We start from the raw sequence: 23,458 nt of genomic DNA on the forward strand, positions 1-23,458 counted from the left end.
TCAGAATCATGTCCTTCAACCAATGACGGCGATAAATTACAGTTCGTTTTTAGGCTGAAAGTGAAAATTTTCTGCGGAAATTGGCTATACAAACTGAGCCGAAGCGGGACTGGCACCAGTAGTTTCTCTGACGTAAGTACGATCGATTTCCTAATGCAGATGTTTGTGTTCGGGCTTGGGCCGGCTCGAAATATAAAGGTGTGCGAGCGCGAGTATGGGAGAGGACACAACACTTCGAGAACGTTACGCGTCGGTGCGCGAGTCGGCGATTGGCTGGCGGACAGAAGCGAAGACGGCGTGCCTGAGGTCAGGCGGCGGTTTCCACGTGGTAGAGTCGGTGGGAGTTGGCCGACTCTGCATTCTCCGATAACCTCGTGAGCTGTGGATGTGCCCGCTTCCACGGTGGGACACGCTGTTATGGTCTTGTGAAGCGATGGTTTGACATCTTGGCAAAATCGCCCCAGCCTCAAGACACCAAGTTCCATACACTATTTACTAAGAGCCGTTAGTTAACTGTCACTGTGATCGCTATTGGTACAGTAACTCGTTGCAAAACGTGTGATGTTATGTTTCTTCGATTTCAATTTGAGTCCTCTTACTAAGTGTATGCTCTGCTTCCACATAATATCGATGTATTTGCAGATGTGTGCCCTTAAGTTTTATTCAGTGGCGGTTCTCGTGAGCCAGTTCATTCCCCAGTCTTAGTGTTTGTTTATGAAGTACTGTTTCAATTCTCGTGGCCGTGCTGTTCTAGGCGCTTCAGTCTGGAATCGCGCGACTGCTACGGTCGCAGGTGTGAATCCTGCCTCGGGCATGGATGTGTGTGATGTCCTTAGGTTAGTTAGGTTTAAGTAGCTCTAAGTTCTAGGGGACTGGTGACCTCAAATGTTAAGTCCCATAGTGCTCAGAACCATTTGAACCAGTTTTGAACTGTTTCACTTCAAGGACTTGCGAGTGAAACTAGTTGTTGTTTAGCCTTGATTTTATAGATTTAATTTACTTGTGTATCTTAGATGCTAAAGTTAAGAAATGTTTCCCGCCTTCTATTGCCAGGTGTGGACTGTGTTTTCAGTGAGCTGAGGCAACGGGCAACCGAAGCGTAGAGCTCCCCTTAAGATTACAAGTTTGGCTTACGGGCGGTGGTCTTCGCCTGAGCTCATGTGTTCCTCTTTGGAAGCGCTTGCTTGGTTCCCATTTTTGTGGCCTGCTCGACGTGGGGTTGCAAACGGAGCCACGTCTTGGTTCGAAGTTAAGTATTACTTCTCTCAGTCGGGTCCACCGTTCGTGTTTAAGCTTCGGGCCTTACAACCTGGGCCTTGCTTCGGTTGGTACACACTTTCTTTTGTGTCTTAACTAGAGGTGCTTTATTAAAGCTATGGTCCTATTTTGCCGAAGTGACGGTTGTTTGGCTAATGATTTATTAACTTGCTTATGATTTTATGTAATATAAGACTCTTAAATAATCTTGCCCGAGTGGTGCCTGTAAAATTTTATGAGATTGTTGCTTAGAAACCCATTGGAATTGAAATGTTCGCTTTATTGATTCAGACCTTCCACCCCTTTTATATTTAAAGGTTAAACCAAGAGGTGCTCGTAGAGGTTAGATCTCAACACCGTGAGCAAAGCGACCATGGCTTTAGCTCTGCAGCAGATAACCGAACGCTGTTTTCTTGGATGCTCTCCACATAACGAGGTCGTTGTCAGGTTAGGACATTAATTGAAATTCAGGGCTACAAAACTCGGCGTCGGCCGCAGCTCACCCATCGGACACTTAAAAGCAGATGTCGACAGAGCACCTCCCATTTTCGCCATAGCTCTCTGTGGCCGCTTCCAACATTGCTCTGTGTTACGCATTAACAGCATTTGTGGTGTGACTCGCTGTGTTTGTCTATCGCATATAGCTGAGAGGTAGCTGGCAGTGGCTGTGGCAAGGCTGTACCGGCAATTGGCAGACGTCAAGTATCATAATTTTAAATGGCCTATAGTGCTTCAAATGGTGCTTCAATAGTCAATTACAGTTGAAAATTATCAAACACTCCTGTGGGAAATGATTGTATCAAGTTAGGTCAAACTTTTCACCATTTATGTAATAAAGTGGTCTAATATTTCATATATGTTGTTCGAACGAGATATTCCAGAGTAATCACGCACAGCTATGACTGGACGACTGCAGTTTTGTCTGGTCATAACAGATTCGATTCTTCGTTTTGCTGCTTACAGACAGTATTAAAGATGGAAAAGCGACTAACAAAACGAGGAAAAATAAATTACTTTAGTCTAGGAGCGGCCATGGCGTGCAAAACCTCACGTGCAACAATGTGGGTCGAGGCTCGCACCTTCTCGGCACACCTCGGTAAGTCTCGGCTTTTGTCGGTCCTTCTGTGTATATGCGACATACACTCCTGGAAATGGAAAAAAGAACACATTGACACCGGTGTGTCAGATCCACCATACTTGCTCCGGACACTGCGAGAGGGCTGTACAAGCAATGATCACACGCACGGCACAGCGGACACACCAGGAACCGCGGTATTGGCCGTGGAATGGCGCTAGCTGCGCAGCATTTGTGCACCGCCGCCGTCAGTGTTAGCCAGTTTGCCGTGGCGTACGGAGCTCCATCGCAGTCTTTAACACTGGTAGCATGCCGCGACAGCGTGGACGTGAACCGTATTTGCAGTTGACGGACTTTGAGCGAGGACGTATAGTGGGCATGCGGGAGGCCGGGTGGACGTACCGCCGAACTGCTCAACACGTGGGGCGTGAGGTCTCCACAGTACATCGATGTTGTCGCCAGTGGTCTGCGGAAGGTGCACGTGCCCGTCGACCTGGGACCAGACCACAGCGACGCACGGATGCACGCCAAGACCGTGGGATCCTACGCAGTGCCGTAGGGGACCGCACCGCCACTTCCCAGCAAATTAGGGACACTATTGCTCCTGGGGTATCGGCGAGGACCATTCGCAACAGTCTCCATGAAGCTGGGCTGCGGTCCCGCACACCGTTAGGCCGTCTTCCGCTCACGCCCCAACATCGTGCAGCCCGCCTCCAGTGGTGTCGCGACAGGCGTGAATGGAGGGAAGAATGGAGACGTGTCGTCTTCAGCAATGAGAGTCGCTTCTGCCTTGGTGCCAATGATGGTCGTATGCGTGTTTGGCGCCGTGCAGGTGAGCGTCACAATCAGGACTGCATACGACCGAGGCACACAGGACCAACACCCGGCATCATGGTGTGGGGAGCGATCTCCCCTCACTGGTCGTACACCTCTGGTGATCGTCAAGGGCACACTGAATAGTGCACGGTACATCCAAACCGTCATAGAACCCATCGTTCTACCATTCCTAGACCGGCAAGGGAACTTGCTGTTCCTACAGGACAATGCACGTCCGCATGTATCCCGTACCGACCCAACGTGCTCTACAAGGTGTAAGTCAACTACCCTGGCCAGCAAGATCTCCGGATGTGTCCTCCATTGAGCATGTTTGGGACTGGATGAAGCGTCGTCCCCCGCGGTCTGCACGTCCAGCACGAACGCTGGTCCAACTGAGGCGCCAGGTGGAAATGGCATGGCAAGCCGTTCCACAGGACTACATCCGGCATCTCTACAATCGTCTCCATGGGAGAATAGCAGCCTGCATTGCTGCGAAAGGTGGATATACACTGTACTAGTGCCGACATTGTGCATGCTGTGTTGCCTGTGTCTATGTGCCTGTGGTTCAGTCAGTGTGATCATGTGATGTATCTGACCCCAGGAATGTGTCAATAAAGTTTCCCCTTCCTGGGACAATGAATTCACGGTGTATTATGTAATCCTACAACTGACTGGTGCCGCTAATTTGCTGTGAAGCGCCATTACAATACGGTGCAGTAATAATTTAGTTGACGATGAAGGAGTTAAAAAATATAACCATCTAGACACGATTTGTGTAGGATTCATTGCTTTCTACAAGAAGAAGCATTTCGTGTTAAACACGCACGCTTGCGATACGTAATGGAATTGGGAACAGTAAATTGTCTGACTTCTCAGGCGTTATTCCATCGTTAGCTGTAACAGTTTTTGATAGGTTTACGAAGAGTGTGATGACGCCACATATTACTGAAAGGTTGGTTAAGTCGAAGGAAATTCCAGGTACGAGTCATTGATCTGCTGTTGTCCAGTGTCTGAAGAACAAGGAAAGCAAGAACGAAAACTGGAAATCAGGAATGGACTGCAGACCTTGAATTTTAAATAGAGTTCCTTCCGTAAGGCGCTGCATATTGCACATCACGTGCAGTGTCTTTCTGAGGGCTGCCTCCAGTGAAGCCTATTTAAAATGCAACGTTTGCTGTCCCTTTCGGATCTATAATTTATGGAAATTATTTCTGTTTTCGTGGTGACAATGGATGCACTTAAAAAGCAAAATGCTTTGTGCAAACGGACAAGTTCTGACCAGGAACACCATTAACTTTCTTACCATCATTAAAGAAACCATTAAGTTACAAGTATCGATTTTGGTGTTGAAACAATAGCATTCCATTTCAATTGACAGCGGCGCTGTCCATTTTCGGAGGAAATGATTGATCTGCAAGGTAATTCCAGTTTCAAAGAAAAATTCTCTTTAAAACTGCCCAGGAGTCTTACGTTACTTACCTTGGGAAGAGTTTCAACGTCTCCGTAATGAGACTTAAGGGGTGATACCATTTTTAGATTAACTTATTTCGGTGCATGGCAGTATTTTGGCTATGAAGCTAAATACGTGACTATTATGTGAGAACCTGAGTGGCGAAAATATACGGAAATGTCGGCGTCTCTTTGTGTGCCCACAGTTTGTTTGAGAGACAAACTTTATTTTGTCTTCAGCGCTCCAAAAATAATTAATTAATATTAAAAATTTATTTTGTTTGTGGTCTACGTTGTTGAAGAATATGAAATATGAAACAAAGCCTCGCGTGGTGCTTTCGAAATTCACACCGCCCCACCTCTTTTTCCCTCTTCTCACACAGCGTGGTGTGGCACAGGCAGAAGTATGCATGTGGACGAGAGGGCCTGACGCACGTGCACGACTAAGGCACGCCGTACGTGATTTAGTTCACAGTCGTACTTTTGTCGCGCCTACTGCGTATCTGTTTCGGTTGTAAGTACCTTAATCATGCTTCCCCGGGCACAAAGTCAACAAGCTCGCTTCCCAGGTACTTATATCATACGTCTATTCACTGAAACAGTAAGAATACGTTTGAAAACAGTATTTATTGTACCAAAATACCTCCTAAACTTTTTACTAGTTTATTTATTTCCATGCCTCTACAAGGCTTACATATATTCTTCACAGAATGTACACCAAAAACAAATATTTTTATCTTACATGTTAATATGAACTGCAGAGTAAATTTCTACATGACAAAATCAACTGGAGCGTTTGTTATGCGTTTCACTGTGCCCATTCGTGTCACTCAGTGTCTCTCACCTCGAAATTAAAAACCAATAACTAGTAGTTCATGCACGCTATGTCGACTGTCAGATACAGTAGACAGCTATACCGCACAGAGGGCGATTCGCTACAGCAGCACCTACCTAACAAAATAACTGTGACATGGAGTGACCTTGCTGTAACGCTTTACTGCGTCAGACGTGGTAACAGCGCAAGTTCTTCCTTGAGAGTTGTTGCAGGTGGTGGGCTACGTCGACCAACTCGTAAGTAGAAGGTCGAACAAGGTTTTTGCAGTTTCCTTCGGACGACAACAGGAGGTTTACTTACAACGTATTTTGTAAATCTGCCTAAATGTCCCCACAGGCTTTATTCTCTGCTACTAGAAGATATAGCATACATACAATCAGTTGTAAATGACACAATGGAAATGTGAATACCTCAAAGTTACTTCAGTCTAAATCTCGAAATAAAAAGATGCTACTTTATTTTCATTAACAATAACGAGAAAGCAGTCTTTAGAGCCAGTAGCGTTCCAGTAGCCACTGTAGCGTCTGAATCAGTCCCCAAATATAGGAGTTCGTATGATTCAATATTTAAAGTATCTTCTTCACTGTTCGACTAAGTTTGAGGAGTGTATTCTTAACTTTCATAGCATTACTGATGGCGCACGAAACCGTCACACGCCTCTGATAACCACACGAGATCGTACACACGTGAGACTCCAAATAATCGTTTCCGACGGCTTATAATTAAAATATCCCTCGTAGTAAGAACATGCTGTCGTTCTGAATAGTCGAAGATTCTCCTTTTAGCTTCGCGAGTGCTTGAAAAGGGCACGCCCCTGGCTGGACAGATTAATTTAATCCTAGTTAAAATTTGAGCTTTAATTTTAACTTTTTAAAATCATGGTTAAGTAGTTATCAGTGTGGATGAAGGCGACATTCTAGATGGAGGCGCTTATAAACGTCATGCCTTTGCCACCAAGCCTTACTGTCTGAATTACCACGTTTCGTACACTCTCCAGCATGGCACAATGCTTACTGGAACCATTGTTCTCAAGCTTCGTGAGCATCTGTCATTTTGTAGGACGGGACGAGCTACGAATCTTGTCTGCTTGCTGATTCACAGCCGCGTGAACATTATTATACTGTGTGACGAAACCTAATAAAATGTTGCCACGTTACACCTGACATTCCCCAATGTGGCGACACATAATTATGATCAGTCGTAAACAGATGGCACAGGACATTCAAGTAGTCCTCATATCACTCGGTAGTTACGTCTGGCACGTCAGATGTCGCTCTTACAAGGGACCACTTTCTTCATACGCCAAAAGTTTTGTAAATGAACATTCTCGCGGCGATTGCCGACTTAAGTGGCCACAGGCCTTCAATTGGTTCGAGTTGCCAAGAAGTCACCAGGCAGCTATCAACGAGCTACCGTCAGCAGTCATCGTGCAGTCAACGCCGAGTGTCGAAGTGTTTAACCATGAACTGAGCCGCAACCAAAACTCTGTCACTGACCGTGTAAGATGACTGAGTTTTGAAATGAACTGTAATGCCTAGAGAAATAGCAAATACACTACGTTGCCTACAAAATAATGAATGAGTAACTTCCGACTGCTAAATGAGACAAGAATCACAATTTCTTTGACTTATTCCTACAAAAAAAAGTGGCATCATCAGTCTAACACGACCTTGGCATATCTGACATAGGGTCAGGGAGAAAGGCACTAATAATCGTGCAAGTGAATTAATTGTAAACGCGAAATGTCTTGGGGAAATAAATAGTACAGTAGAAGGGGATACATCACACCTGTTGTTGGACTTGAATGAAGACTGTTGATTGTTTCGAAATGCAGGTCTTCAAAGTGAAGCCTGAAGTGATCAAAATGCTATGAGTTTCCCAGCAAGACGTCTCGCACTTGCGGCTCGATCTCACCATAATGAAGGGGAAGGGTGATGCGTCTGTCAAATTAGTTACTGGTGGCACCAGCTACCTCGTCAACGGCATGGTGCGAATCAGTCTGCAATTTCTAGAGAAATAGATGGATAGGAGTCGGCAAAGTATTCTGGCACAGGATGCTTTCGATGGCCGAGATGAGGAAGACTGCTCATTGGTTCAAAATGCAAGTCTCCAAAGAGAAACTTAAAGTGATCAAAATATTATAAAATGAGTTTCCCTACACGTCGTCTGGTACTTGCGGCTCGATCTCACCATAATGTTGTAGGTGGAGGGAAGTGTGTATCCAAAATCAACGAAGTTGACTATGAAATGATTTCTGATGGAAATCTTTCTGCAAGGAAAACTCCACTGACGTGTTTTTCTTCTTATACAGAATTCAGTTTGATAGGCCTCTGGAAGTTCTGAGTGCCGAGAAATAAAATTGCTCCTTATAATCTGCTAGTTCTCTTCTTGTAGTTGGTTAGCCAATAACACTCGTCCCACCACATTACGTAGAAAAAAATCGCTTCGCTCTCTCTGTGCCATGGACGAGATGGTCTTCGTCAGCGCATGCGAACTGCTCTGGCTAAACTGCAGTTTGTTTAACAGAGCTAGTCCCTGTGAAACTTACGTCAATAAACATGTGTTTTTTGTGCAGTCAGTACATCTAGCGATGTATCATGTTTCAAAGGCCCAAATGTGCGGGTCCCCATTCCATTTTCGAAATGTTTATTTGGGGGCGGAACTCAAAAAAGCTGGCCCTGGTGAACTATTCTCTTGTGTATCTCTGTTCCGGTCCATCTGTGAAATTGTTCTAAGGGTGCATGCCGACCCCTAATGTCCATAAACCATCCAGAATGCTATTAACGCTCTCTCATCTCTACAGGGCGTGCACACCTCAATCAAGAGTAAACAAAGTGTAAGATCAGTCAGTTAATGACAAAATGGCTCCGAACTCTATGCGACTTAACTTCTGAGGTCATCAGTCGCCTAGAACTTAGAACTAATTAAACCTAACTAACCTAAGGACATCACACACATCCATGCCCGAGGCAGGATTCGAACCTGCGACCGTAGCGGTCGCTCGGTTCCAGACTGTAGCGCCTAGAACCGCACCACCACTTCGGCCTGCTCATTTAATGACAGTTACTAATATTGGAATGATATTTTCACTCTGCAGCAGAGTGTGCGCTGATATGAAACTTCCTGGCAGATTAAAACTGTGTGCAGGACCGAGACTCGAACTCGGGAAAGGTAAAGATCTCGAGTTCGAGTCTCGGTCCGGCACACACTTTTAATCTGCCAGGAAGTTTCAGTTATTAATACTGCTCTTTATCATATTCGTTGGTGTCACTTAACTATTCTGATCAAATAAGTCTTTCATTATGAATCTGCATGCATTATATGGCTGTTTATTAAAAAAAAATGCTCACCTAGCAAGATCGGTGAAAACTGAACCACAATTAGATTAGCAAGCCTTCGTGTAGCTATAGACCAGTGATCAGAACTTTCACATCAGGCGTCATGCGTTCTCATGAAACTGAAGTTGAGTATTTATTTGGATGCACGTTGTATTAATAAATGACAGATTTTTCATCATGGTGCCAATATTATTTATGTCATAGTTACACTCTGTCTTTGGAAAAAAATGTTGCAGTGTGCAAGTATGTCAACTCAATTCAGCAAGTGATATTTGTGGTAAGGGGTCCTCTCCCTGCTTAACTTACCGTTGCGCGACTAAATTATTTTTTTAATACAAAATAAAAGGGCGCTAACATATTAATTCATTTTATATGTAGGCTGTTTAGGTTTTTATGTTGGTAACATCACGTAGCGCTCTGTATGAAAATCACTGGCTGTGCTGTGTGCAGTCTGTGGCTGGTTAGCATCGTAGGAATATTCGCCATTGTAGTGTTAGGCAGTTGTGAACAGCGCGAAGCGTTGCGCAGTTGGAGGTGAGCCGCCAGGAGTGGTGGATGTGGGAAGAGAGATGGCAGAATTTTGAGAGCGGACGATCTGGACTTGTGTCCATCAGAAAGAGTAAATTTGTAATACTGGATTTCATGAAGTGACATATATGACTTTTGAGCATTATTAAGGTAAATACATTGTTCTCTATCAAAATCTTTCATTTGCCAACTATGCCTATCAGTAGTTAGTGCCTTTAGTAGCTAGAATCTTTCATTTAGCTGGCAGTATTGGTGCTCGCTGTATTGCAGTAGTTTTAGTAACGAAGATTTTAGTGAGGTAAGTGATTCATGAAAGGTATACGTTATTGTTAGTCAGGGCCATTCTTTTGTAGGGATTATTGAAAGTCAGATTGCGTTGCGCTAAAAATATTGTGTGTCAGTTTAGTGTTGATCAGAATAAGTAAAGAGCCAAATGTCTGAGTGAGTTCAGTTTTGCTCAGCTGTTTGGAAATCAAATAACGTAATGGGTTTATCAGCACAGTCATTCATAAATTTTTCTAAGGGGATTATTCACTTTTTTGAAATGAATATTTCACTCTACAGTGAACTGTGCACTGGTTTGAAATTTCCAGTAGTGCTAGCCTAGAACGGTATACAGGAGAGTTTTTGTGAAGTTTTCAAATTAGTTAAAAGGTACACAGGTTCAATCTGAGAAGAAGTTTCGGATTCAGTTTTGTCTATTCGTTGTTTTGAAACATAAAGAGTACGAGACATTAACTGTGGATTTTGACTTAACAGTTTTGGCATTCAGTATCTGCAACTATTGCGCAACTTTATCTTCAAATCAACTGAAATTATAAAGAAAGATATACTGAGTAACGACTATATAAAACTCCGCTACTTCTTTCCAGTCTTTGTTGTTTTGCCCAGCTGTTGCCCTTTGCTCTTTTCTGTGGTACCTGCTCTGTTTGAAAATGCATAGGGGAGTTTATAAATATATTTTCACAATAACTAGTTTCTGCACAGTAAAGCAATAGTTTAGAATCACACAATTTCTGTATTCCCATGTTGCTTCCCTGTCTCATGCGTGTCCGACAATGTCGACCTGAAGTTCAAAGGAAGGAAGGAAGGAAAGTTTGGGTTTAACGACCCTTCGACGTAGTGGTTAATAGAATCTTCTTGGAGAAGAATAGGAAGAAGATCGATTGTGACCTTCCAAAACAAACCATTCTGTGGTATTTAGGGAACTATGGCAAACTTATATTTTCACGGCAGTTTCACTGAATCACTTTAGGTGTCCAACAAAAATTAAATCAATAAAATAAAAAAATGAAAGAGAGAGAGAAAAAAATTCATTATGCTGCATGAAACTGAATTCTACGTACCTCACCTTTCAGATACAGCGGTGTAATAGGAAATAAGAGGTCTAAACAATTTAAATATCGCAACTCTTGCCAGAAGATTACCGGCTGTTTTGGACACGTTTTATCAAAACGAGATGCAGTACATGCATCGTCGTCGTTATTGGCCACCTGACCTTTGTTCAACGCAGTAGCGTTAACACGTATTAGGCTTTCACTCTATGACAGACGGAATCGGCCCTCTGCTAAAGTTTTGTGAAGTACTATTTAGGGCATTGGCGTCATAAATGAAAAAGAAGTTAAAATATGAGGCATTATTTGTATGCAATGAAAGGGGAATAAGAGCGAAATGGGAACAAACAGATGGTAAGATACACACATGACATAGCCCCTCTACGCCAACGTAAGCAAAACGGTGAAAACTTGGAACTTTCTACAACTGTGTGCCGGACCCGGCGGGACCACGAACAGTGTCCACATTTTGATGATCTAGAGCGCCAGTTGCACAGAATTTGGCACGATCACTCAGTGTCAAGCCGAATAACTGCTTTCACAAGTGCTAGAGCGGGACCAACTAGTCATTGGCTTGCTCAGTTTGTGATGTTGATTCCCAGTAATGAATCATACAATTTTTCTGAAGTTGTAATCACTTGATTATCTGTACGTATACGTCACAACTACCGATCTCCGTCCCGAGTCCTTCGTGGTGCGCCTGTTTTTAAGGCTCAGGTTGTAGATTGCACAAGGTGAAGGAAGTCTTCTTCAGTAAAAGAGATCTACCGGCAACAAATATATGAGAAAGTGAAACATGGACCATTTGAAAACGTAAGAATTATAAAATTGATGTTTTTGAAATGTGATGATGTTGGAGAATGTAATGGAATTACGAATATAGGAGAAGTATGAAACATAAAGCATTAAATATAATAGATGCAGTAACAAATGTGTGGGCAGCCCATACCAGAAGATACAACGGTTTGGCGATTCATCTGTAATGGAATCTTTAAATCGGAAAAAAGTAGTATAGGGAAAATAGTTGATACGTACGAAAATAACATACAATACCAAAATTATTATATTCAAACCACGAGAACTTCATGTTAAGTAGTTAATCCTCTACTAACTTTTAGACGTAAGACATGGAGGGGGGTTCGAGAATATTTTTTTCTCACCTAAGGGGCATATAATATTCCCCTCTCTCACCCCCCCCCCCCTCCCACACACACACACACACACAATCAACTTCCCAGCTGTTCCGTTGTCCTTGTTTCTAGTAGTCTTCCTTTCATAGGTCTTTCCCTCATTTTACTCAGTGTGACTTTTCAGGCTTATTTTCTCATTCATTATAGATTTGCATTAATTTTGTTTCTCATATGAAGTTCCATAAGCTTCGTGTTGTCAAATAATATCTGCAACTTGTATCAAGTAAAGAATTTTGGAAATTGGAAATTTGTGGTAAGGTGTTATGGGACCAAACTTCTGTGGTCATCGGTCGCTATGCCAACACACTACTTAATGTAACTTTAGCTAAATTATGCTATGGACAACACACAAACAACCATTCCTGAGGGAGGACTCGAACATCCGACGGGGGCAGCCGCCCGGATCGTGGCGCCTGAGACCTCTCGGCTATCCGGCGAGGCCAAAGAATTTTTATGTTGTATAGTATTTGCTGTATGATATTCCCTGCAGTAATTGTCCGGTAATGTGAAAAGGGCATCTCCAGGACACAGTCTTGATTCTTAACGTAAAAATAGTTAAATTGTGTTGATGTATTCATTAAAAAAGAATCTAGTTTGAGTAAATATTAAAAGAATGGCTGATAAAGAATTATAAAGAAAAGAAAATTCAGAAAACTTTATTCAGAATACTCTATAGTTGCATATAAGACGTAAAATCGTTTTGGTAAGGGTGGGGGGAGGGTTGGGTGGGGCAGGAGATACAGCGATCTGTATTATTTGGTAAATGGTTTTTAATAATCTTGACTGGAGTACAAGATGGCATTACAATTTGATGACCGTCAGTCCTGGGTTTTTGGTCATTCACTGTCCTCAGCTGGTCGGCCAATGTCTCGTGGTCCAGTATGGTTAATGTACTGCCATGTAGGGGACCTTGAGTCAAGTGATGGGCTTGTCTGCAAGAAACAACTATCAACACAAACGGTGCGATGATGTTTGGAGCACAACGGACTTGCAGCACTGTTGGAGATTCCATTCAAATGGCAACAGAGAGAAGTGCGCTCTTATTACTGTGAACAACAACAACGCCGAACACAAGAGCGGCTGTAGGTCGGCTCTTCAGGAGAGTCGAGGTTCGGCATAGAGCACTATGACATGTTAGCCTGTGGAGGCTATGTGGAGAACGAGCTTTGTGAGGTTACATCTGACGCCTGCCTCACGAGATGGTAGGGCGTGCTGTATGGTACATCTAAGCTTTCGTCACATCTCTGTGGACGTCAAAATGATTCACATTGGTTTGACTGGCCAAAAGACCCCGCCTCATAGTTTGCTGGTTATTTATAAAGGATTTGGTGGAATAGATAATTATTAGGCGATGGAGTGGTACTTCACAAAAGATAACAAACTGGGTTCAAATGGTTCGAATAGCTCTAAGCAGTATGGAACTTAACTTCTGAGGTTACAAAATATGGGTCTCAGCACTATGGGACTTAACTTCTGAGGTCATCAGTTCCCTAGAAATTAGAACTACTTAAACCTAACTAAGGACATCAAACACATCCATGCCCGAGGCAGGATTCGAACCTGCGACCGTAGCGGTCGCGCGGTTCCAGACGGTAGCGCCTAGAACCGCCAGGCCACCCCGGGAGGCTTAACATCTGTGGTCATCAGTCCCCTAGACCTAGAACTACATAAACCTAACTAACCTAAGGACATCACACACATCCATGCCCGAGACAGGATTCGAACCTGCTGCACTGCGGTTCCGGACTGAAGCGCCTAGAGCCTCTCGGCCACAGAGGCCAGCCACAAACAGGGTGATCAACTAAATATGAAATGAAACATTGGTATACATTAATCGCTGTTCATTACAAAATTCTCTGTTAACATACATGAATGGAAGATTATTACAGGATCTGTTCGACAATGAGAAATGCAGAGTATAAGAAAATTAACAGTTTTGTCATGGAGGAATACTAACCTAACAACTGAATGTCTTTGCAAAGACAGGATAGCTTACACGAATGGGAACATTCCGTAATGTACCCATGAACTTTGGGTATCTGAACCTTCCAGAAGAATAAAAACCTAGAAAGTCAAATAACATTGATGATCGAGTCATGAATGAGCCTTCAGTTACTCGAGAAAAAGTATTATATTTACGAAATATACCTAATCCTAAATTGGCGGCTACAAATGCATCGTAATTCTCATATCCTGCTGGGGCAAGCTGCCAAACACGTAGGTTCTCAAGCGGATGTCCAGACGAAGTGTGATCTCTCTGACATCCCGGACCAAAGTGCTGTCCTCTCGATTCCCAAAAGAAGTGCTCTCGATGGTGTCCTGAACCGTAGAACATTCCCCACCAACAACGTATTCTACTTCCTCACTGCTCACCGCGGTATCGCCGTGCGCCAATTGCAATGTACTGCGAATACATAGAACGATAGAGCCCTTATCATTTAGCTACAAAATAGCAGGTCAGCAACTGGAAGCAGTTAATTCCATAAACTATCTGGGAGTACGCATTAGCAGTGATTTAAAATGGAATTATCATATAAAGTTGATCGTTGTAAAGCAGATGCCAGACTGAGATTCATTGGAAGAATCTTAAGGAAATGCAATCCGAAAACAAAGGAAGTAGGTTACAGTACGCTTGTTCGCCCACTGCTTGAATACTGCTCAGCAGTGTGGGATCCGTACCAGATAGGGTAAATAGAAGAGATAGATTGATCCAACGGAGAGCAGCGCGCTTCGTTACAGGATCATTTAGTAATCGCGGAAGCATTATGGAGATGATAGATAAACTCCAGTGGAAGTCTCTGCAGGAGAGACGCTCAGTAGCTCGGTACGGGCTTTTGTTAAAGTTTCGAGAACATACCTTCAACGAAGTGTCAAGCAGTATATTGCTCCCTCCTAAGTTTCGAGAACATACCTTCACCGAAGTCTCAAGCAGTATATTGCTCCCTCCTACGTATACCTCGAGAAGAGACCATAAGGATAAAATCAGAGAGATCAGAGCCCACACAGAAGCATACCGACAATCTTTCTTCCCAGGAACAATACGAGAATGGAATAGAAGGGAGAACCGATAGAGGTACTCAGGGTACCCTCCACCACACACCGTCAGGTGGCTTGCGGAGTATGGATGTAGATGTAGATGTAGATACCAACGAAAAACTCTTTGCAAACTTTTGGGCAACGAAAATTTGCTAACCCAACAACTTTTCTCCTTCCTGGCATATGTTTTCCACATTAACCAACCGTTACACATGCATGTCCATAGTTCTTAAACCATTCCGAGAAGACCTTCGATTTGTGAGTTAAGCCTTCCACTTCAGATAATAGACTCGTTTCACATCTTCATTTCTTGGAAATTAGAGTCCTGACTTGTCATACTGTCCTATTTTGTAGATTAACCGATGAAGAGCTATCTTACAGCTTTTAGCAAGAGGGTTTTAACATCAAACAAAACAGCATGGAAAGAAGGATAATACCTTTACAAACAGAACATAGGCCCTGTTAGTAACACAGGTCTCTTGCTTCTCACAGAACACAGAGACCTCTTTGTGTCATTGACCTGCCATGATGCAGTGATCTAAGAAGGCGACTGTTTCGCACAAAACAAAGTTCATTTGAAGTGAGTTTTAGCCAAATGGAACTTCTTGTAAAAGTTGATACTGTGTGAGAGTACAGGGCTCTTCACAAGATTTCTGTGAACGTCGCCTTAGAACTCAAATCGCGGATCGTGCATATGCGAAATACTACAGGAGCGCGCCTCACAGATGACAGTAGTAACAATGCACGGAGATGGACTGTGCCTTGTGTCCCATCATAAGTACACAGTGTAAGTTTCTCAGTCTTCTTCCTTCATGCTCCCCATTTTTAAAAGTGTTTTGTACAACACCTGGCGAGTAAATGTAGTAGGTGCAGATGGCTCGCCCTCCATCGAAGGAAGTAGATGAGTCTATTGGGCAGGCGGAGCATTAGGTAGCCGTAACTGGTCGTATTTAGAGAACCCGCGCCCAGTATGACACATTGGATTCCTGACTGGCATATGGCCCCCTCCTCGGGTGGTATCAGTATCGAGAACCAATGGCTGCCCAACACCATCATTCCTAGGTGACACAGTAGGTAATTTGGACAAAAAGTGTCTCATTTCTGACGTGGCATGGGTGTATACAGTCCTTACTTCGGCGTCTCAGTGAGATTGTCTTTCAGCAAGACGCATTTTTCCAAAGCTGTTCGTAACCGTCTCGATAAAGAAATTGTTCGACTGTTGCGCTGATCACCAGGTCCTCCAGCTGCGGATACTCAAGTTTCGTAACCTGTATACCCTCAAAATTATCTACGTTAGTATTCGTGTACTTTTCTCACTGCATGTGCGTGATCATTAAAATTTGGAAATTTGCCCTATCTTATGATTTTACAATATTAGTGGGTAGTAGTGTACATTGCTTTGAGGGAGTCCTGGTTACGTCAAATTGAACAAAATTTGTGAAAGCTCTAAAGCAGCTGATTTTTCTCATTTTGAGAGTACTGCACGGCGACCTGCTCTAATTCTTAAAAACCATACAAAAGCCGAGGTCGCATAAAACACTTTTTCTTATTTAACACGTTCGGTTTCAACAGTCTTTGCTGGCATCTTGAGGTATTACATACATGTTTGTTTTATAACAAGTTTATGTAACGCGCACTTGACATCTCGTGCGAGACGTTCAGTTTAGAATGAACATGTCATAGAACAAAAAAGGTGATTAAAAACTGAAGATGACAGCGAAGGCTGTTGAAACTGGATATCTTAAATAAAAAAGTTTATGCTTTTAAATAGTTTTTAACTTTAAATAATGCCAAGGAAAGAAAAAATACTATGAAACATCTCAAAATATAAAAAGTACATAAGGTACAGGGATGGCAGCGGAAACTGCAGTCTAGCTTAGCACAGAGATGTCTCCGACATGAAAAATGATGTCGTTAAGTTATTTTATTGGGTGTTACTATGCAGTCTGGCTGCCTGCGGACTAGGGTCAACGATTCTACTCGAAATGGGACACATTTTGGTTGGGAGCAAGTCTGGAGAGGCGGTACTTGTCCTCCATATTTCGCTTTAGGGCTAGTTCTTAACGAACGTGGGGCATCATAACGCTACATATGAGCTGGAGTGAAGTCAGCCCAGAGAACATTTTGCTGGCGTATCGGGAACGGCGCATCTGCATGTGTCGTTTAGATTCCATCACCATTTTATATTACGGGTCGTAGAGCAGCCCGCCGTGGTCTATTTGTGCCTTCTTTATCGCTATGGAGGACTGCACGCAGTGTCGTACCGTGGATTTGCTTTTATTCTTTCGCGCTATATTGGATTCCATCTGCAGAGAGCGCTGCATTGGCCTGGCTTCGGACTGTAATTTAGTGGGTTTCTGCTACCCCATCGCTCAGCGTTTTCGCTTTCCTATTTACTCTTAACAGAGTTAAAGGTAAGGTGTGTTGTAGTGTGGTTGTGAATTCTTCGGTACACATTTTTTTTTCTGCACGTTTTGTTATGGTTAGATAAACTTCACGAACACCACTGGTACCATTCTGTTTGTACTATAATGCTGCGATTTTCAAAAATGTCTGACGTACGCTGTAACATCTTTACTTGCATCCAGTATTCTTCTTCTTACATGTCCGTGCTGTTACTTAGGCTAAAGTAATTTAGGTGTAACATTGCAGAGCGATATGAAGAGGGTCAAGCATGTGATGGCAGTTGCAGGGAAGGCGGATAGTCGTCTTGGGTTTATTGGTAGAATTTTGTTAAGATGTGGTTCATCTGTAAAGGAGACCGCTTATGGAACGCAGGGGCGACCTATTCTTGGGTACTGCTCGAGCGTTTGGCATCCCTATCAGGTCGGATTCAGGGAGGACATAGAAGCAATTCAGAGGCGGACTGCTAGATTTGTTACTGGTAGGTATGATTATCACGCGAGTGTTACGGAAGTGCTTCAGGAACTCGGGTGGTAGTCTCTAGAGGAAAGGAGGCGTTATTTTCGTGATTCACTACTGAGGAAATTTAGAGAGCCAGCATTGGAGGCTGACTGCCGTACAATTTTACTGCCGCCAACTTACATTTCGCGGAAAGATCACAAAGATAAGATAGGAGAGATTAGGGCTCGTACAGAGGCATACAGGCAGACATTTTTCCCTCGTTCTGTTTGGGAGTTGAACAGGGAGAGATGATGCTAGTTGTGGTACGAGGTACTCTCCGCGTAGACAGTGTGGTGGATTGTGGAGTATGCATGTAGATGAAGATGTAGATGTAATTTCTATATGTCCATGCTTTTGACTGGAGGTCTGTTACCGATCGTAGAGCAGTTGATCGTTGCAGAGACGACATCACAGTTACAGAGGGCCTGCGTAAGCCACTTATGTAGTCACTGATTTATTATCAACTAAGGTCTGAAGATGGTGACGAAGCCGCGCGAGATTAGCCGAGCGGTGTAAGGCGCTGTAGACATGGACTGTGCGGCTGGTCCCGGCGGAGGTTCGAGTCCTCCCTCGGGCATGGGTGTGTGTGTTTGACCTTAGGATAATTTAGGTTAAGTAGTGTATAAGCTTAGGGACTGATGACCTTAGCAGTTAAGTCGCATACGATTTCACACACATTTGAACAATTTTTTTTTATGGTGACCAAACTAATAACTATACAATATATAACATCGTAAGCACGGCTGTAGGTGTGTTCATTTTCTTACATAAGTAATTTCTATCCAGTTTCACTGCCAGTTTTATTTCTCCCACTCCACTATCCACATACCCCTTAAACCGGAAACTCTCTAAGTTACTTGTTTGAGGGTACTTCGCACTATAACAATAGTCCTGATCAGCTGCTTCATTCGTACGTGGTGTGTGGAAAGTATGATGTCCTGAGTGCCTTTTGTCGAGCACTGGTCTCTCTTATATTGTCCGGAGGACAGTTACGGGAATTATTTGTTGGAAGAAGTAGGGCCAGTCTAAAATCACTCTCTATTCTTCGTGTAAAACGTTCCTTGAAAGTAAAATTTGTACTGTACATGGATTCTTATTAAAGTTCCAGATGGTTAGACAGACCAATGAGAAATCTGCTTGCATGCCATTTTAGTTAGGGACCCACACGTCTGGCAGCACTCAGGAGTTATTTTGACTGGCATTCAGTCTGATGTCTCATTTAAATGTTTATAAAATATTTCCAGAGTGCTCAAAAAGCCGAAGAAGGCCATTAGCTTTCTCTACAACTGTCACCTTTACTCATTATTTCGTGTTGTTTCATGGTGATTAGATCCGGAAGCAGCCATGAATTCAACTTGTGAGACATGTCCTGGTTCATTTGGCATAGCAATCAGCCTATCTGCACATTTCCCCCACTGCCACACCTCAGTGAGTAAGGGGAAGGGAAGAGGGGCAAACTGCGAGATTGCAGTATTTAGATTGGTTGGTTGGTTGGTTGGTTGGTTTAATAGGGGGGAGGGGCGTGGAAGGGACCAAGCTGCGAGCTCATCGGTCACAGTATTTAGATGGCAAGATACTTCCACCTCATTGCATAATTCGTATTTCTGGAAAACATGGTTCACAAACGAAACAAGTGGTTGAAATGGCTCTGAGCACTATGAGACTTAACTTCTGAGGTCATCAATCCCCTAAAACTTAGAACTGCTGAAACCTAACTAACCTAAGGACATCACACACATCCATGCCCGAGGCTGGATTCGAACCTGTGACCGTAGCGGTCGCGCGGTTCCAGAATGTAGCGCCTAGAACCGCTCGGCCACTACGGCTGGCAAACGAAACAAATTTTCAGCACTGTTTTATAATTTTTGGCACTGAAGACATATAATAATTTAAAATGGCACAATTTCAGAGACTTTATTGGTGTCATACAGATATGATTTTATGTATACAGACGGCAGTGGTGAGCGGAAATTTGTTCGAAGCCCAGGAATGGAACCCAAGTCTCCTGATTACTACGGAGGTGGGCTAGGTGCCAAGCCGCCTTGGCATAGCGGTTTATACAACTACTCAGATTACCCTGGCAAGCCTCCTTGCTCGATCCGTATTCTCACTGCAGCCCTGGTCTACTTTAAATTCCCCATTAGACACAAACAGAATTGCCGAGGTTCCCATGTTCTGGAAAAGAACTTCAGCACTGAACGTAAATGGGTGATGCAGCTACAAACCCAGGTGCAGGTATGCATAAAACTGTACCTGTATGAGACCAGAAAAGTCTCTGGAATTGTGTCATCCCCTTTCTACCTGCACATGGGTTTGAGACCGGATCCCCCACTTACGTGCTATGCTGAGGTGCTATTACAGAACACAGAGAGGCAGTTTTATTCGTCTGTAAGGGGCAATTTAAAGTAGGCTGGGGCGAAAGTGAGAATTTGGATGAAGGAAGGAAGGCACGCCATGGTAATCTGTGCAGTCCTGTGAACCGCTTTGCCTAGGTGGCTTAGTGAGTAGCGCACCTATCTACTAAGCAGGGGACCCAGCTTCGATTCCCGGCCTTCGTACAAGTTTTCGCTCACGGCTTTAGTCCATTTACTTAAGTTGCCACATAACGGACTTATTTAGTTTTACACTCGTATGGCCGTCAAAATATTGTAACAGTTTCGTAATTGAAACTGTATGTTATTCAAAATATTGTAATAGCCTCGCAGACTCGTTACGGGGATGTGGAAACTGAGAAAAACAACGTACGAGCCCTGGACAGTTTCAATGTAAAAGATTTGTCTCTAAACCGGAATTACACGGCAGTCAGTCAGTTACAACTGAAAATGCTCAGGAGCGCTTTCGACTTAAACGGTTAAGTCTCGAAAGTAGGTCGAAAATGGATGCAATATTGGCAGTGTCCTTAAAATATTTAACGACTATACCTGCAATTTTTCAAGGCCACAATGAGTTCTTCAAATCTCTTGTTTCCTTTAACACTAGTCATCTTAGGGAACTGAAGTGGGTTTGTCAGAATCAGCCCCTTCTACAGTGCGATGTCTATTTTGGTTCAACATATCCATATCAAATCTGACCTTGCAGTGTCTTATACAGTGGTCAATATGAGGTCAAATCCTCTTATACACTAAAGTGCCCAAATCCTGGTGTAAGGATGCGTATTCACGTAAAGGGATACGTAAACAGGCAGAGAGCGGCCCTGCGGTCGGCAACGTCTACATAAGGCAACAAGTGACTGAGGCAGTTGTTAGATCGGTTACTGCTGCTACAAAGACAGGTTATCGAGATTTAAGTGAGTTACAGTCGGCGCACGAGCGAAAGGCCGTAGTGTTTCTGAGGTAGCAATGAAGTGGGGTTTTTCCGGTAAGACCATTTCACGATTGTACGTTAATATCAGAAATCCTGTGAAACATCATTTCTTCGATATCGCCGCAGCCGGAAAAAATCCGCAAAGAACGGAACCAACGACAACTGAAGAGAATCATTGAACATGACAGAAGTGCAGCCCTTGCGCAAAATGCTGCAGAATTTAATGCTGGGCCATCAAGAAGTTTCAGTGTGTGAACCATTCAACGAAACATCATCGATATGAGCTTTCGGGGCCAGAGGCCACTCTGGTGTATCCTTGATGACTGCACGACACAAAGCTTTACGCCCTGCATGCGCCTTTTAAAACCGACATTGAACTGTTGATGATTGGAAACATGTTGCCTGGTCGGAGGAGTCTCACGTTATTAATTCCTGCATTCCCTTCTCATTCATAAATTCGACAATAGAGGATTTTAAATGGAAAAATCGTTCCAGGGATGCTCTTGACTTAACGTACTTTTCGGTAATCCTCCATCTTCTTTGTTCAGATCCAACAGTACGAGCCCCTGACTACCAATGCACTATTTGAAAACCGTGCATCAATTGCACTTTCCATTTTTGTTATATTTGGGGGTACAAGTTTTATGTAATATCTATAATAAAAGAAAATCACGCGTTGTTCAAATTCGATGCAAGTAAACGAAGACCTACGAACTACTTTAAACCAAGTGTGTGTGGGAAATGAGTTTAGCGTAGAAAGTTCTTTGTTCAAGGATTATAGTCTGTAATTTGCACCGAAGGTCAAAATACAGGCCTGCTACGGATCTGCAATATTCATTTTAAAAATTTTATAATGTGAAAATCTATCTGAGTGGTTTGTCCACTGTCAGCACTTACGACGAGGAAAAATTATGTTCTCTTCAAGGTTTGGATTATAGATTACTGTTTAATTGATAGGTGTCACTGATGAGTCTTAGGATTTGCGAAGAGGAGTTAGTGGGAAAATGAGAACTAAACTCTAATAAAATAAGGCAATGGACTGTTAGAACGGCGAGGGAGTGATGGGTCACACTCTAACCACAATTGGGCAGCCGCACAATGGAAGCACCTGCCATCACGAGTACTTCTCTCCAATTCAGAGGTACTGCTTGTGTCGGCAGATTTTCCTTTTGTGACAAGAAAATGGTTGGTGACAAGAGGTTCTGTATAAATATTCTTAATGAACCGCTATAATGAGAGGAAGAATTTGCATAGTTTCAGATGTTCCAGATTTAAAGTGTGTTTTAAAAGGTACCAATGAGATGACGCCTACTATTGACCCACTGTGTTTTATCTTATAGATTAACAGGTAACTTACTGAATATCCCTCAATGCTTCTCAAATGAAGTGTCAGAACTTGAATTTATATTACTACCACTAGGTGGTAGATGCTCGAAATTCATACCCTTAGTGTCTCAGTCTACTGCAGAAAACATTAACATTCACTAAGAGGCACTAACTCTTTGAAAGTTTTGTTACGAATTTTGTACAGTACTGATTTCAGACACAAATTAAGGTTTCTTCTGCGCTATATCCATTATAATTAAATAGGACAAGCTTTGTGTACAAAGAAAACTCATAAACAGGCGATAATTCATAGTAAATGCTACTTTGCCTAGTATTGCTGATGTTAACTTTAACATAGCGATGTTATCGACACAGACTTTCATATTGCTCTTCCTCTTCTGTTAGTTTTGACGTTTATATTAACCAAACACGCACACTGCTTACGTTTAAGAAACCATAAAGATTGTGTCGGCCTTATTAAACTATATGTGTCAGTAGTTGCAACTAGTATTACGTTAGAAAGAGGTAATGGTTGCTGATAAAAATTTGTTACACAACCAGTTTATGTACACAGACCGTCGCAAGGAAAAATAAATTAACAACAGTACACTAACCGACATGAAATGAATTGAGTTAAATACTTTACAATCTATATTTTGTTGCTGGACTTTATACTATCTGACTCCATTGATTTTATGCCGCCTGTAGCTAGAAACTGGTTCTCGGCGAATCATGCCTTTTTCAAGTATTTAGGAGCTGTTGGGTATCACTTTATTAGAACACATAGATTAAAAATACCTCACATTCGACACGAACTTAGGTTGATATAGTATAACTTAGGTTGATATAGTATGAATATAATAAAAAAAAGGAATAGTTCGGATGTAACTGAAGCACTTAAGGTTTACAGTCAAGCACATAAGCATCCCGACATCCCGACCTTGTATAAGGGTAAGTTTGAACCTACTAAGGGTTTCATAGTTACCGACCATTATTTATGTAACGTATGCCCTTGCGCATAGCAGCTTTACGAATATAATAAACTTACCACACTCTTTTGCCTTGCA

General features: G+C 42.9%; 1 protein-coding gene across 1 annotated transcript in view; it reads right to left on the reverse strand.

Moving 5' to 3' along the window:
- LOC126354525 (uncharacterized) overlaps positions 1-23,458 on the reverse strand; it is a 1,077,765-nt gene that overhangs the window by 119,795 nt on the left and 934,512 nt on the right. The gene's annotated exons all lie outside the window — the stretch shown is intronic.

This window comes from Schistocerca gregaria, chromosome 3, assembly GCF_023897955.1.
Source record: "Schistocerca gregaria isolate iqSchGreg1 chromosome 3, iqSchGreg1.2, whole genome shotgun sequence".
In the NCBI taxonomy this organism is placed as follows: Eukaryota; Metazoa; Arthropoda; class Insecta; order Orthoptera; family Acrididae; genus Schistocerca; species Schistocerca gregaria.